Below are 17041 nucleotides of genomic sequence, written 5' to 3' on the forward strand. Positions count from 1 at the left end.
TAAAAGAGATCAAAATTACCAATTTTCAGGTCTGTAATATCTTCAGTTTCTGAGATATAAGTACTGGTATCCTGATTAAGGGCATTCAACCCATTTTCCATATTTTCACCCCTTTTCACCCCTCCATTGGGATTTTCTGAAAACAAAAAAATACGTGTTTCCTTATTTTTAAAGAAGATTCTAAATACCAATTTTTACATCTGTAAACTTTTAAACTTTCGAGATATAGACACACTCATTTTAAAATTTCACCCCTCTTTTCACCCCGTTAGCGCAGGAATATCCAAAAATCCTCTCTTAGCGAGCACCTACATCTTAATATGAATATATCCCCAAAATTTCATTTCTTTACGTCCAGTAGTTTTGGCTCTGCGATGATGAATCAGTCAGTCAGTCAGTCAGGACAAGTTATTTTATATACATATAGATATGTAAGGGCCGCCTCTGTGGTGTAGTGGTTAGCGTGATTAGCTGCCACCCCCGGAGGTCCGGGTTCGATTCCCGGCTCTGCCACGAAATTTGAAAAGTGGTACGAGGGCTGGAACGGGGTCCACTCAGCCTCGGGAGGTCAACTGAGTAGAGGTGGGTTCGATTCCCACCTCAGCCATCCTCGAAGTGGTTTTCCGTGGTTTCCCACTTCTCCTCCAGGCGAATGCCGGGATGGTACCTAACTTAAGGCCACGGCCGCTTCCTTCCCTCTTCCTTGCCTATCCCTTCCAATCGTCCCATTCCTCCACAAGGCCCCTGTTCAGCATAGCAGGTGAGGCCGCCTGGGCGAGGTACTGGTCATACTCCCCAGTTGTATCCCCCGACCAAGAGTCTGAAGCTCCAGGACACTGCCCTTGAGGCGGTAGAGGTGGGATCCCTCGCTAAGTCCGAGGGAAAAACCGAACCTGGAGGGTAAACAGATGATGATGATGATGATGATAGATATGTAAGACGACCATGTACTCGATGAGAGCGAAAAAATCGAAGAGCGCGCGGTCGAACTCACGTCCCTGAGATTATGAGTCTCGTGCTCTACTGACTGGGCTGGCCTGGCTGTGCAACATAGGTCTTGTTTACTTATTAGGAACATGTAAGGCGATCATGTGTTAGATGACAGCGACAAAATATGCCAGCGTGTGTGTCGAACCCACGACCCTGATATTAAGAGCCTCATGCCGTACCGACTGAGCTAACCGGGCGGTGGAATGTAGGCCTTGATTACTTATTATGAACATGTAAGATGATCATCTACTAGCTGTGTGCGAAAAACTCGCCCAGCGTGGGGCTCGAACCCACGACCCTGAGATTAAGAGTCTCATGCTCTACCGACTGAGCTAGCCAGGCTGTGCAACGTTAGAATTGATTACTTATTAGGGACATTAACAGCCTGATGCCCTACCGACTGAGCTAGCCGGGCGGTGAATTGTAGGTCTTGATTAATTAATATGAACATGTAAGACGATCATCTATTAGCTGTGCGCGAAAAACTCGCCCAGCGTGGGGCTCAAACCAACCACTCTGAGATTATGGGTCTGATGCTCTACCCAATGAGCTAGCCGGGTTGTACAACGTCAGAATTGATTACTTATTAAGAACATGAAAGACGATCGTAATTTCGATGAGAGTGAAAAACTCGCCCAGCGTGTGGTCGCACCCACGACCCTGAGATTTTGAGTTTCGTGCTCTACGAACTGGGCTAGCCGGGCTGTGTACCATAGGTCTTGTTTACTTATTAAGGTCATGTAATATGATCATGAGTTAGATGACAGCGACAAAATTTCCAGCGTGGGGGTCGAACCCACGACCCTGAGATTAAGAGCCCCACGCCCTACCGACTGAGATAGCCGGGCGGTGGAATATAGGTCTTAATTAAATATTATGAACATGTAAGATGATCATCTACCAGCTGTGTGCGAAAAACTCGCCCAGCGTTGGGCTCGAACCCACGACCCTGAGATTAAGAGTCTTATGCTCTACCTACTGAGCTAGCCGGGCTGTGCAAGGTCAGAATAGATTACTTATTTAGAAAGTGTAAGACGACCATGTATTCGATGAGAGCGAAAAAATCGAACAGCGTGGGGCTCGAACCCACGACCCTGAGATAAAAAGTCTCATGCTCTACCGACTGAGCTAGCCGGTCGGTACAATATCGGTTTTGATTAATTATTAAGAACATGTAAGCCGATCATGTAGAGGGTTAAGAGTTTCATGCTCTACCGACTGAGCTAGCCGGGCTGTGCAATGTCAGAATTGATTACTGATTAAGAACATGTTAGACGATCATGTATTCGATGAGAGAAAAAATCTCGCCCAGCGTGGGGCTCGAACCCACGACCCTGAGATTAAGAGTCTAATGCTCAACCGACTGAGCTAGAAGGGCGGTACAATGTCAGTTTTGATTACTTATTAAGAACATGTAAGCCGATCATGTAGAGGGTTAAGAGTTTCATGCTCTACCGACTGAGCTATCCGGGGGTGCAATTTCAGAATTGATTACTTAGTAAGGACATCAACAGCCTGACGCCCTACCGACTGAGCTAGCCGGGCGGTGGATAGTAGGTCTCGATTAATTAATATGACCATGTAAGACGATAATCTATTAGCTGTGTGCGAAAAACTCTCCCATCGTGGGGCTCGAACGCACGACCCTGAGATTAAGAATCTAATGCTCTACCGACTGAGCTAGCCGGGCTGTGCAAGGTCAGAATTGATTACTGATTAAGAACATCTTAGACGATCATGTATTCGATGAGAGCTTGATTTTCGCCCAGCGTGGGGCTCGAACCCACGACCCTGAGGTTAAGAGTTCATGCTCTACCGACTGAGCTAGCCGGGCTGGGCAATGTCAGAATTCATTACTTATTAAGAACATGTAAGGCGATCATGTGTTCGATGAGAGCAAAATTCTCGCCCAGCGTAGGGCTCGAACTCACGATCCTGAGATTATGAGTCTCATTCTCTACAGACTGAGCTAGCCGGGCTGTGCAACGTAGGAATTGTTTAATTATTTAGAACATGTAAGACGATCATATATAAGATAGCTGCCTCTGTGGATCAGCGGTAGAGTGTCGGCCTCCGGATCCCAAGATAGCGGGTTCAAACCCGGCAGAGGTAGTCGGATTTTTGAAGGGCGGAAAAAAGTCCATTCGACACTCCATGTCGTACGATGTCGGCATGTAAAAGATCTCTGGTGACACATTTGGTGTTTACCCGACAAAATTCATTAAAATCTCAGCCATAGACGCCCAAGAGAGTTTCGGTTTACTCGGTCTGCCATCTAGTGGGGGCCTAGAGTAAAACGGAACGTCGAAATTGACGAGCAGACAGCCAGATGGCGTCAAATAGAAATGTCTGCACACGGTAGCTGAGGCCATACGATTATTATTATTATTATTATTATTATATATAAGATGAGAGCGAAAAACACGAACAGCGTGTGGTCGAACTCACGTCCCTGAGATTAAGGGTCACATGCTCTACCGACTGAGCTAGCCGGGCTGTGCAATGTCAGAATTGATTACTTATTAGGAACATGTTGGACGATCATGTATTCGATGAGAGCGAAAATCTCGCCCGGCGTGGGGCTAGAACCCTCGAGCGAGAGATTAAGAGTATCATGCTCTACCGACTAAGCCAACCGGGCTGTACAATGTCAGAATTGATTACTTAGTAAGGACTACAACAGCCTGATGCCCTACCGACTGAGCTAGCCGGGCGGTGGATAGTAGGTCTCGATTAATTAATATGACCTTGTAAGACGATAATCTATTAGCTGTGTGCGAAAAACTCCCCCATCGTGGGGCTCGAACCCACGACCCTGAGATTAAGGGTCTCATGCTCTACCGACTGAGCTAACCGGGCTGTGCAAGGTCAGAATTGATTACTGATTAAGAACATCTTAGACGATCATGTATTCGATGAGTGCGAAAAACTCGCCCAGCGTGTGATCGAACTCACGACCCTGAGATTATGAGTCTGTTGCTCTACCGACTGGGCTAGCCGGGCTGTATAACATAGGTCTTGTTTACTTATTAAGAACATGTAAGGCGATCATGTGTTAGATGACAGCGACGAGATTGGCCAGCGTGGGTGTCGAACCCACGACCCTGAGATTAACAGCCACATGCCCTTCCGACTGAGCTAGCCGGGCGATGGTGTGTAGGTCTTGATTACTTATTAAGAACATGTAAGGCGATCATGTATTCGATGAGAGCGAAAAAATCGAACAGCGCGTGGTCGAACTCACGTCCCTGAGATTATGAGTCTCGTGCTCTACCGATTGGGCTAGCCGGGATGTGTAACATAGGTCTTGTTTACTTATTAAGAACATGTAAGGCGATCATGTGTTACATGACAGCGACAAAATAGGCCAGCGTGCGTGTCGAACCCACGACCCTGAGACTAAGAGCCTCATGCCGTACCGACTGAGCTAACCGGGCGGTGGAATGTAGGTCTTGATTACTTATTATGAAAATGTAAGACGATCAAATATTAGCTGTGTGCGAAAAGCTCGCCCAGCGTGGGGTTCGAACCCACGACCCTGAGATTATGAGTCTCGTGCTCTACCGACCGGGATAGCCGGGCTGTGTAACAGAGGTCCTGTTTACTTATTAAGAACATGTAAGGTGACCATGTATTAGATGACAGCGACAAAATAGGCCAGCGTGGGTGTCGAACCCACAACCCTGAGACTAAGAGCCTCACGCCGTACCGACTGAGCTAACCGGGCGGTGGAATGTAGGTCTTGATTACTTATTATGAACATGTAAGACGATCATCTATTAGCTTCTTGCGATAAACTCGCCCAGCGTGAGGCTCGAACCTTCGACCCTGAGATTAAGGGTCTCATGCCCTACCGACTGAGGTAGCAGGGCGGTGGAATGTAGGTCTTGATTACTTATTATGAACATGTAAGACGATCATGTGTTCGATGAGTGCAAAATTCTCGCCCAGCGTAGGGCTCGAACCCACGACCCTGAGATTAAGGGTCTCATGCTCTACAGACTAAGCTAACCGAGCTGTACAATGTCAGAATTGATTACTTATTAAGAACATGCAAGACGATAATGTATTCGATGAGTGCGAAAAACTCGCCAAGCGTGTGATCGAACTCACGACCCTGAGATTATGAGTCTCGTGCTCTACCGACTGGGCTAGACGGGCTGTGTTACATAGGTCTTGTTTACTTATTAAGAACATGTAAGGCGTTCATGCGTTAGATGACAGCGACAAAATAGGCCAGCGTGGGTGTCGAACCCACGACCCTGAGACTAAGAGCCCCATGCCGTACCGACTGAGCTAACCGGGCTGTGGAATGTTGGTCTTCATTACTTATTATGAACATGTAAGACGATCATCTATTAGCTCCGTGCGAAAAGCTCGCCCAGCGTGGGTGTCGAACCCACGACCCTGAGACTAAGAGCCTCATGTCGTACCGACTGAGCTAACCGGGCGGTGGAATGTAGGTCTTGATTACTTATTATGAACATGTAAAACGATCATCTATTAGGTTCTTGCGATAAACTCGCCCAGCGTGAGGCTCGAACCTTCGACCCTGAGATTAAGGGTCTCATGCCCTACCGACTGAGCTAGCCGGGCGGTGGAATGTAGGTCTTGGTTACTTATTATGAACATTTAAGACGATCAACTGTTAGCGGTGTGCGAAACACTCGCCCAGCGTCGGGCTCGAACCCACGACCCTGAGATTAAGAGTCTCATGCTCAACCGACTGAGCTAGCCGGGCGGTACAATTTCAGTTTTGATTACTTATTAAGAACATGTAAGCCGATCATGTAGAGGGTTAAGAGTTTCATGGTCTACCGACTGAGGTAGCCGGGCTGTACACTGTCAGAATTGATTACATATTAAGGACATTAACAGCCTGATGCCCTACCGACTGAGCTAGCCCGGCGGTGGGTTGTAGGTCTTGATTAATTAATATGAACATGTAAGACGATCATCTATTACCTGTGTGTGAAAAACTCGCCCATCGTGGGGCTCGAACCCATGACCCTGAGATTAAGAGTCTCAGGCTCCACCGACTGAGCTAGCCGGGCTGCCCAATGTCAGAATTGATTACTAATTAAGAACATGTAAGACGATCATGTATTCCATGAGTGTGGTCGAACTCACGTCCCTGAGATCATGAGTCTCGTGCTCTACCGACTGGGCTAGATTGGCTGTGTAAGATAGGTCTTGTTTCATCATCATCATCATCTGTTTACCCTCCAGGTTCGGCTTTTCCCTCGGACTGAGCGAGGGATCCCACCTCTACCGCCAAAAGGGCAGTGTCCTGGAGCTTCAGACTCTTGGTCCGGGGATACAACTGGGGAGTATGACCAGTACCTCGCCCAGGCGGCCTCACCTGCTATGGTGAACAGGGGCCTTGTAGGGTGATGGGAAGATTGGAAGGGATAGGCAAGGATGAGGGAAGGAAGCGGCCGTGGCCTTAAGTTAGGTACCATCACGGCATTCGCCTGGAGTTGAAGTGGGAAACCACGGAAAACCACTTCGAGGATGGCTGAGGTGGGAATCGAACCCACCTCTACTCAGTTGACCTCCCGAGGCTGAGTGGACCCCGTTCCAGCCCTCGTACCACTTTTTCAAATTTCGTGGCAGAGCCGGGAATCGAACCCGGACCTCCGGGGGTGGCAGCTAATCACGCTAACCACTACACCACAGAGGCGGACTAGGTCTTGTTTACTTATTAAAAACATGTAAGGAGATCATGTGTTAGATGACGGCAGGAAAACCGCCCTGCGTGGGGCACGAACCCACGACCCTGAGATTAGGAGTCTCAGGCTCTACCGACTGAGCTAGCCGGGCTGTGCAACGTCAGAATTGATTACTTATTAAGAACATGTAAGACGATCATGTATTCGATGACAGCGAAAAAATCGAACAGCGTGCGGTCGAACTCAAGTCCCTGAGATTATGAGTCTCGTGCTCTACCGACTGGGCTAGCCGGGCTGTGTTACATAGGTCATGTTTACTTATTAAGAACATGTAAGGCGATCATGTGTTAGATGACAGCGACAAAATAGGCCAGCGTGGGTGTCGAACCCACGACCCTGAGATTAAGAGTATCATGCTCCACCGACTGAGCTAGCCGGGCTGTGCAAGGTCAGAATTGTTTACTTATTAAGAACATGTAAGGCGATCATGTGTTCGATGAGAGCGAAAAACTCGAACAGCGTGAGGTCGAACTCACGTCCGTGAGAATAAGGGTCTCATGCTCTACCGACTGAGCTAACCGGGCTGTGCAATGTAAGAATTCATTACTTATTAGGAACATGTTGGACGATCATGTATTCGATGAGAGCAAAAATCTCGCCCAGCGTGGGGCTAGAACCCTCGAGTGAGAGATTAGGAGTATCATGCTCTTCCGACTAAGCTAACCGGGCTGTACAACGTCAGAATTGATTACTTATTAAGAACATGTAAGACGATCATGTATTCCATGACAACGAAAATCTCGCCCAGCTTGGGGCTCGAACCCACGACCCTGAGATTAAGGGTCTAATGCTCTACCGACTGAGCTAGCCGGGCTGTGCAATGTCAGAATTCATTACTTATTAGGAACATGCTGGACGATCATGTATTCGATGAGAGCAAAAATCTTGCCCAGTGTGGGGCTAGAACCCTCGAGCGAGAGGTTAAGAGTATCATGCTCTACCGACTAAGCTAACCGGGCTGTGCAATGTCACATTTGATCACTTATTAAGAACATGCAAGACGATAATGTATTCGATGAGAGCGAAAAAATCGAACAGCGCGTGGTCGAAGTCACGTCCCTGAGATTATGAGTCTCGTGCTCTACCGATTGGGCTAGCCGGGATGTGTAACATAGGTCTTGTTTACTTATTAAGAACATGTAAGGCGATCATGTGTTACATGACAGCGACAAAATAGGCCAGCGTGCGTGTCGAACCCACGACCCTGAGACTAAGAGCCTCATGCCGTACCGACTGAGCTAACCGGGCGGTGGAATGTAGGTCTTGATTACTTATTATGAAACTGTAAGACGATCAACTATTAGCTGTGTGCGAAAAGCTCGCCCAGCGTGGGGTTCGAACCCACGACCCTGAGATTACGAGTCTCGTGCTCTACCGACCGGGGTAGCCGGGCTGTGTAACATAGGTCTTGTTTACTTATTAAGAACATGTAAGGTGACCATATGTTAGATGACAGCGACAAAATAGGCCAGCGTGGGTGTCGAACCCACAACCCTGAGACTAAGAGCCTCACGCCGTACCGACTGAGCTAACCGGGCGGTGGAATGTAGGTCTTGATTACTTATTATGAACATGTAAGACGATCATCTATTAGCTTCTTGCGATAAACTCGCCCAGCGTGAGGCTCGAACCTTCGACCCTGAGATTAAGGGTCTCATGCCCTACCGACTGAGGTAGCAGGGCGGTGGAATGTAGGTCTTGATTACTTATTATGAACATGTAAGACGATCATGTGTTCGATGAGTGCAGAATTCTCGCCCAGCGTAGGGCTCGAACCCACGACCCTGAGATTAAGGGTCTCATGCTCTACAGACTGAGCTAGCCGGGCTGTGCAATGCAAGAATTCATTACTTATTAGGAACATGTTGGACGATCATGTATTCGGTGAGAGCAAAAATCTCGCCCACTGTGGGGCTAGATCCCTCGAGCCAGAGATTAAGAGTATCATGCTCTACCGACTAAGCTAACCGAGCTGTACAATGTCAGAATTGATTACTTATTAAGAACATGCAAGACGATAATGTATTCGATGAGTGCGAAAAACTCGCCCAGTGTGTTCGAACTCACGACCCTGAGATTATGAGTCTCGTGCTCTACCGACTGGGCTAGCCGGGCTGTGTAACATAGGTTTTGTTTACTTATTAAGAACATGTAAGGCGATCATGTGTTAGATGACAGCGACAAAATAGGCCAGCGTGGGTGTCGAACCCACGACCCTGAGACTAAGAGCCTCATGCCGTACCGACTGAGCTAACCGGGCTGTGGAATGTCAGTCTTCATTACTTATTATGAACATGTAAGACGATCATCTATTAGCTCTGTGCGAAAAGCTCGCCCAGCGTAGGTGTCGAACCCACGACCCTGAGACTAACAGCCTTATGTCGTACCGACTGAGCTAACCGGGCGGTGGAATGTAGGTCTTGATTACTTATTATGAACATGTAAAACGATCATCTATTAGGTTCTTGCGATAAACTCGCCCAGCGTGAGGCTCGAACCTTCGACCCTGAGATTAAGGGTCTCATGCCCTACCGACTGAGCTAGCCGGGCGGTGGAATGTAGGTCTTGATTACTTATTATGAACATTTAAGACGATCAACTGTTAGCGGTGTGCGAAAAACTCGCCCAGCGTCGGGCTCGAACCCACGACCCTGAGATTAAGAGTCTCATGCTCAACCGACTGAGCTAGGCGGGCGGTACAATTTCAGTTTTGATTACTTATTAAGAACATGTAAGCCGATCATGTAGAGGGTTAAGAGTTTCATGCTCTACCGACTGAGGTAGCCGGGCTGTACACTGTCAGAATTGATTACATATTAAGGACATTAACAGCCTGTTGCCCTACCGACTGAGCTAGCCCGGCGGTGGGTTGTAGGTCTTGATTAATTAATATGAACATGTAAGACGATCATCTATTACCTGTGTGTGAAAAACTGGCCCATCGTGGGGCTCGAACCCACGACCCTGAGATTAAGAGTCTCAGGCTCTACCGACTGAGCTAGCCGGGCTGAGACGACCCTGAGATTAAGAGTCTCATGCTCAACCGACTGAGCTAGCCGGGCGGTACAATTTCAGTTTTGATTACTTATTAAGAACATGTAAGCCGATCATGTAGAGGGTTAAGAGTTTCATGGTCTACCGACTGAGGTAGCCGGGCTGTACACTGTCAGAATTTATTACATATTAAGGACATTAACAGCCTGATGCCCTACCGACTGAGCTAGCCCTGCGGTGGGTTGTAGGTCTTGATTAATTAATATGAACATGTAAGACGATCATCTATTACCTGTGTGTGAAAAACTCGCCCATCGTGGGGCTCGAACCCACGACCCTGAGATTAAGAGTCTCAGGCTCCACCGACTGAGCTAGCCGGGCTGCGCAATGTCAGAATTGATTACTAATTAAGAACATGTAAGACGATCATGTATTCCATGAGTGTGGTCGAACTCACGTCCCTGAGATCATGAGTCTCGTGCTCTACCGACTGGGCTAGATTGGCTGATTAAGATAGGTCTTGTTTACTTATTAAAAACATGTAACGAGATCATGTGTTAGATGACGGCGAGAAAACCGCCCTGCGTGGGGCACGAACCCACGACCCTGAGATTAAGAGTCTCAGGCTCTACCGACTGAGCTAGCCGGGGTGTGCAACGTCAGAATTGATTACTTATTAAGAACATGTAAGACGATCATGTATTCGATGACAGCGAAAAAATCGAACAGCGTGCGGTCGAACTCAAGTCCCTGAGATTATGAGTCTCGTGCTCTACCGACTGGGCTAGCCGGGCTGTGTTACATAGGTCATGTTTACTTATTAAGAACATGTAAGGCGATCATGTGTTAGATGACAGCGACAAAATAGGCCAGCGTGGGTGTCGAACCCACGACCCTGAGATTAAGAGTATCATGCTCCACCGACTGAGCTAGCCGGGCTGTGCAAGGTCAGAATTGATTACTTATTAAGAACATGTAAGGCGATCATGTGTTCGATGAGAGCGAACAACTCGAACAGCGTGAGGTCGAACTCACGTCCCTGAGAATAAGGGTCTCATGCTCTACCGACTGAGCTAGCCGGGCTGTGCAATGTAAGAATTCATTACTTATTAGGAACATGTTGGACGATCATGTATTCGATGAGAGCAAAAATCTCGCCCAGCGTGGGGCTAGAACCCTCGAGCGAGAGATTAAGAGTATCATGCTCTTCCGACTAAGCTAACCGGGCTGTACAATGTCAGAATTGATTACTTATTAAGAACATGTAAGACGATCATGTATTCCATGACAGCGAAAATCTCGCCCAGCTTGGGGCTCGAACCCACGACCCTGAGATTAAGGGTCTCATGCTCTACCGACTGAGGTAGCCGGGCTGTGCAATGTCAGAATTCATTACTTATTAGGAACATGCTGGACGATCATGTATTCGATGAGAGCAAAAATCTCGCCCAGTGTGGGGCTAGAACCCTCGAGCGAGAGGTTAAGAGTATCATGCTCTACCGACTAAGCTAACCGGGCTGTACAATGTCAGAATTGATCACTTATTAAGAACATGCAAGACGATAATGTATTCGATGAGTGCGAAAAACTCGCACAGCATTTGATCGAACTCACGACCCTGAGATTATGAGTCTCTTGCACTACCGACTATGCTAGCCGGGCTGTGTAGCATAGGTCTTGTTTACTTATTAAGAACATGTAAGGCGATCATGTATTCGATGAAAGCGAAAAACTCGCCCTGCGTGGGGCACGATCCCAAGACCCTGAGATTAACAGCCACATGCCCTTCCGACTGAGATAGCCGGGCGATGGAATGTAGGTCTTGATTACTTATTATGAACATGTAAGACGATCATCTATTAGCTTCTTACGAAAAACTCGCCCAGCGTGAGGCTCGAACCGTCGACCCTGAGATTAAGGGTCTCATGCCCTACCGACTGAGCTAGCCGGGCGGTGGAATGTAGGTCTTGATTACTTATTATGAACATGTAAGACGATCATCTATTAGCTGTGTGTGAAAAACTCGCCCAGCGTGGGGCTCGAGCCCACGACCCTGAGATTAAGGGTCTCATGCTCTGCCGACTGAGCTAGCAGGGCTGTGCAAGGTCAGAATAGATTACTTATTAAAAACATGTAAGACGCTCATGTGTTCGATGAGAGCAAAATACTCGCCCAGCGCGGGGCTCGAACCCACGCCCCTACGATTAAGGGTCTCATGCTCTACCGACTGAGCTAGCCGGGATGTGCAACGTCAGAATTGATTACTTACTAAGAACATGTAAGACGATCATGTATTCGATGAGAGCGAAGAAATCGAACAGCGTGTGGTCGAACTCACGTCCCTGAGATTATGAGTCTCGTGCTCTACCGACTGGGCTAGCCGGGCCTTGTAACATAGGTCTTGTACACTTATTAAGAACATGTAAGGCGATCATGTGTTAGATGACAGCGACAAATTGGCCAGCGTGGGTGCCGAACCCACGAACCTGAGATTAAGAGCCTTATGCCCTACTGATTGAGCTAGCCGGGCGGTGGATTGTAGGTCTTGTTTACTTATTAAGAACATGTAAGGCGATCATGTGTTAGATGACAGCGACAAAATTGGCCAGCGTGTGTGTCGAACCCACGACCCTCAGATTAAGAGAATCATGCCCTACCGATTGAGCTAGCCGGGCGATGGAATGTAGGTCTTGATTACTTATTATGAACATGTAAGGCGATCATCTATTAGCTGTGTGCGAAACACTCGCCCAGCGTGGGGCTCTAACCCACGACCCTAAGATTAAGAGTCCCATGCTCTACCGACTAAGCTAGCCGGGCTGAGCAACGTCAGAATTGATTACTTATTAAGAACATGTAAGACGACCATGTATTCGATGAGAGCGAAAATATCGAACAACGCGTGGTCGAACTCACGTCCCTGAGACTATGAGTCTCTTGCTCTACCGACTGGGCTAGCCGGGATGTGTAACATAGGTCTTGTTTACTTATCAAGAACATGTAAGTCGATCATGTGTTAGATGACAGCGACAAAATAGGCCAGCGTGGGTGTCGAACCCACGACCCTGAGATTAAGAGCCTCATGCAGTACCGACTGAGCTAACCGGACGGTGGAATGTAGGTCTTGATTACTTATTATGAACATGTAAGACGATCATCTATTGGCTGTGTGCGAGAAACTCGCTCAGCGTGTGTGTCGTACCCACGACCTTGAGATTAAGAGTCTCATGCTCTACCGACTGAGCTAGCGGGCGGCGCAATGTAGGAATTGATTACTTATTAAGAACATGTAAGACGATCATGTGTTCGATGAGAGCAAAGTTCTCGCCCAGCGTGGTGCTCGAACCCACGACCCTGAGATTAAGAGTCTCCTGCTCTACCGACTGAGCTACCCGGGCTGTGCAACGTCAGAATTGATTACTTATTAAGAACATTAAGACGCTCATATTTTCGATGAGTGTGGTCGAACTCACGTCCCTGAGGTCATGAGTCTCGTGCTCTACCGACTGGGCTAGATTGGCTGTGTAAGATAGGTCTTGTTTACTTATTAAAAACATGTAAGAAGATCATGTGTTAGATGACGGCGAGAAAACCGCCCTGCGTGGGGCACATGTAAGACGGCCTTGTATTCGATGAGAGCGAAGAACTCGAACAGCGTGTGGTCGAACTCACGTCGCTGAGATTATGAGTCTCCTGCACTACCGACTGGGCTAGCCGGGCTGTGTAGCATAGGTCTTGATTACTAATTACGAACATGTAAGACGATCATCTGTTAGCTGTGTGCGAAAATTCTCCCAGCGTGGTGCTCGAACCCACGACCCTCAGATTAAGAGTCTCATGCTCTACCGACTGAGCTAGGCGGGCTGCGCAACGTCAGAATTGATTACTTATTAAGAACATGTAAGACGATCATGTATTCGATGAGAGCGGAAAACTCGAACAGCGTGTGGTCGAACTCACGTCTCTGAGATTATGAGTCTCGTGCTCTACCGACTTGGCTAGCCGGGCTGTGTAACATAGGCCTTGTTTACTTATCAAGAACATGTACGACGATCATGTGTTAGATGACAGCGACAAAATTGGCCGGCGTGGGTTTCGAACCCACGACCCTGAGAGTAAGAGCCTCATGCCCTACCGACTGAGCTAGCCGGGCTGGGCAAGGTCAGAATAGAATCCTTATTAAGAACATGTAAGACGATCATGTGTTAGATGAGAGCAAAATTCTCGCCCAGCGTGGGGCTCGAACCCTCGACCCTGAGATTAAGTGTCTCATGCTCTACCGACTGAGCTAGGCGGGCTGCGCAACGTCAGAATTGATTACTTAATAAGAACATGTAAGACGATCATGTATTCGATGAGAGCGGAAAACTCGAACAGCGTGTGGTCGAACTCACGTCTCTGAGATTATGAGTCTCGTGCTCTACCGACTGGGCTAGCCGGCCTGTGTAACATAGGTCTTGTTTACTTATTAAGAACATGTAAGGCGATCATGTGTTAGATGACAGCGACAAAATTGGCCAGCGTGGGTGTCGAACCCACGACCCTGAGACTAAGAGCCTCATGCCGTACCGACTGAGCTAACCGGGCGGTGGAATGCAGGTCTTGATTACTAATTATGAACATGTAAGATGATCATCTATTAGCTGTTTGCGAAAAACTCGCCCAGCGTGGGGTTCGAACCCACGACCCTGAGATTATGAGTCTCGGGCTCTACCGACCGGGGTAGCCGGGCTGTGTATCATAAGTCTTGTTTACTTATTAAGAACATGTAAGGTGATCATGTGTTAGATCACAGCGACAAAATTGGCCAGCGTGGGTGTCGAACCCACGACCCTGAGATTAAGAGCCTCATGCCCTACTGACTGAGCTAGCCGGGCGGTGGAATGTAGGCCTTGATTACTTGTTATGAACATGTAAGACGATCATCTATTAGCTTCTTGCGAAAAACTCGCCCAGCGTGTGGCTCGAACCTTCGACCCTGAGATTAAGGGTCTCATGCCCTACCGACTGAGCTAGCCGGGCGGTGGATTGTGGGTCTTGATTACTTATTATGAACATGTAAGACGATCATCTGTTAGCTGTGTGCGAAAAACTCGCCCAGCGTGGGGCTCGAACCCACAACCCTGAGATTAAGAGTCTCATGCTTTACCGCCTGAGCTAGCCGGGCTGTGCATGGTCAGAATTGATTACTGATTAAGAACATGTTAGACGATCATGTATTGGATGAGAGCGAAATATTCGCCAAGCGTGAGTCTCCAACCCACGATCCTGAGATTAAGAGTCTCTTTCTCAACCGACTGAGCTAGCGGGGCGGTACAACTTCAGTTTTGATTACTTATTAAGAACATGTAAGCCGATCATGTAGAGGGTTAAGAATTTCATGCTCTACCGACTGAGCTACCGGGCTGTGCACTGTCAGAATTGATTACTTATTAAGGACATTAACGGCCTGATGCCCTACCGACTGAGCTAGCCCGGCGGTGGGTTGTAGGTCATGATTAATTCATATGAACATGTAAGGCGATCATCTATTACCTGTGTGCGAAAAACTCGCCCTTCGGGGGGCTCGAACCCACGACCACGAGTATAAGAGTCTCATGCACTACCGACTGAGCTAGCCGGGCTGTGCACGGTCAGAATTGACTATTTATTAAGAACATGTAAGACGATTATGTGTTCGATGAGAGCAACATTCTCGCCCAGCGTGGGGCTAGAACCCTCGAGCGAGAGATTAAGAGTATCATGCTCTTCCGACTAAGCTAACCGGGCTGTACAATGTCAGAATTGATTACTTATTAAGAACATGTAAGACGATCATGTATTCCATGACAGCGAAAATCTCGCCCAGCTTGGGGCTCGAACCCACGACCCTGAGATTAAGGGTCTCATGCTCTACCGACTGAGGTAGCCGGGCTGTGCAATGTCAGAATTCATTACTTATTAGGAACATGCTGGACGATCATGTATTCGATGAGAGCAAAAATCTCGCCCAGTGTGGGGCTAGAACCCTCGAGCGAGAGGTTAAGAGTATCATGCTCTACCGACTAAGCTAACCGGGCTGTACAATGTCAGAATTGATCACTTATTAAGAACATGCAAGACGATAATGTATTCGATGAGTGCGAAAAACTCGCACAGCATTTGATCGAACTCACGACCCTGAGATTATGAGTCTCTTGCACTACCGACTATGCTAGCCGGGCTGTGTAGCATAGGTCTTGTATACTTATTAAGAACATGTAAGGCGATCATGTATTCGATGAAAGCGAAAAACTCGCCCTGCGTGGGGCACGATCCCAAGACCCTGAGATTAACAGCCACATGCCCTTCCGACTGAGATAGCCGGGCGATGGAATGTAGGTCTTGATTACTTATTATGAACATGTAAGACGATCATCTATTAGCTTCTTACGAAAAACTCGCCCAGCGTGAGGCTCGAACCGTCGACCCTGAGATTAAGGGTCTCATGCCCTACGGACTGAGCTAGCCGGGCGGTGGAATGTAGGTCTTGATTACTTATTATGAACATGTAAGACGATCATCTATTAGCTGTGTGTGAAAAACTCGCTCAGCGTGGGGCTCGAGCCCACGACCCTGAGATTAAGGGTCTCATGCTCTGCCGACTGAGCTAGCAGGGCTGTGCAAGGTCAGAATAGATTACTTATTAAAAACTTGTAAGACGCTCATGTGTTCGATGAGAGCAAAATACTCGCCCAGCGCGGGCTTGAACCCACGCCCCTACGATTAAGGGTCTCATGCTCTACCGACTGAGCTAGCCGGGATGTGCAACGTCAGAATTGATTACTTACTAAGAACATGTAAGACGATCATGTATTCGATGAGAGCGAAGAAATCGAACAGCGTGTGGTCGAACTCACGTCCCTGAGATTATGAGTCTCGTGCTCTACCGACTGGGCTAGCCGGGCTTTGTAACATAGGTCTTGTACACTTATTAAGAACATGTAAGGCGATCATGTGTTAGATGACAGCGACAAATTGGCCAGCGTGGGTGTCGAACCCACGACCCTGAGATTAAGAGCCTCATGCCCTACTGATTGAGCTAGCCGGGCGGTGGAATGTAGGTCTTGTTTACTTATTAAGAACATGTAAGGCGATCATGTGTTAGATGACAGCGACAAAATTGGCCAGCGTGTGTGTCGAACCCACGACCCTCAGATTAAGAGAATCATGCCCTACCGATTGAGCTAGCCGGGCGATGGAATGTAGGTCTTGATTACTTATTATGAACATGTAAGGCGATCATCTATTAGCTGTGTGCGAAACACTCGCCCAGCGTGGGGCTCTAACCCACGACCCTAAGATTA

General features: G+C 47.9%; 5 non-coding genes across 5 annotated transcripts; all 5 read right to left on the reverse strand.

Moving 5' to 3' along the window:
- Positions 1–1259: 1259 nt before the first annotated feature.
- TRNAK-CUU (transfer RNA lysine (anticodon CUU)) lies at positions 1260–1332 on the reverse strand. Its single transcript has one exon. It is a non-coding gene; the product is annotated as a tRNA-Lys (tRNA).
- Positions 1333–4065: 2733 nt separating this feature from the next.
- Positions 4066–4138, reverse strand: TRNAN-GUU (transfer RNA asparagine (anticodon GUU)). Its single transcript has one exon. It is a non-coding gene; the product is annotated as a tRNA-Asn (tRNA).
- A 2602-nt stretch (positions 4139–6740) lies between these two features.
- TRNAR-CCU (transfer RNA lysine (anticodon CUU)) lies at positions 6741–6813 on the reverse strand. The gene has a single exon. It is a non-coding gene; the product is annotated as a tRNA-Arg (tRNA).
- A 1229-nt stretch (positions 6814–8042) lies between these two features.
- TRNAT-CGU (transfer RNA threonine (anticodon CGU)) lies at positions 8043–8115 on the reverse strand. The gene has a single exon. It is a non-coding gene; the product is annotated as a tRNA-Thr (tRNA).
- Positions 8116–14810: 6695 nt separating this feature from the next.
- On the reverse strand, positions 14811–14883 carry TRNAK-CUU (transfer RNA lysine (anticodon CUU)). Its single transcript has one exon. It is a non-coding gene; the product is annotated as a tRNA-Lys (tRNA).
- Positions 14884–17041: the final 2158 nt, after the last annotated feature.

This window comes from Anabrus simplex, chromosome 7 (assembly GCF_040414725.1).
Source record: "Anabrus simplex isolate iqAnaSimp1 chromosome 7, ASM4041472v1, whole genome shotgun sequence".
NCBI lineage: Eukaryota > Metazoa > Arthropoda > Insecta > Orthoptera > Tettigoniidae > Anabrus > Anabrus simplex.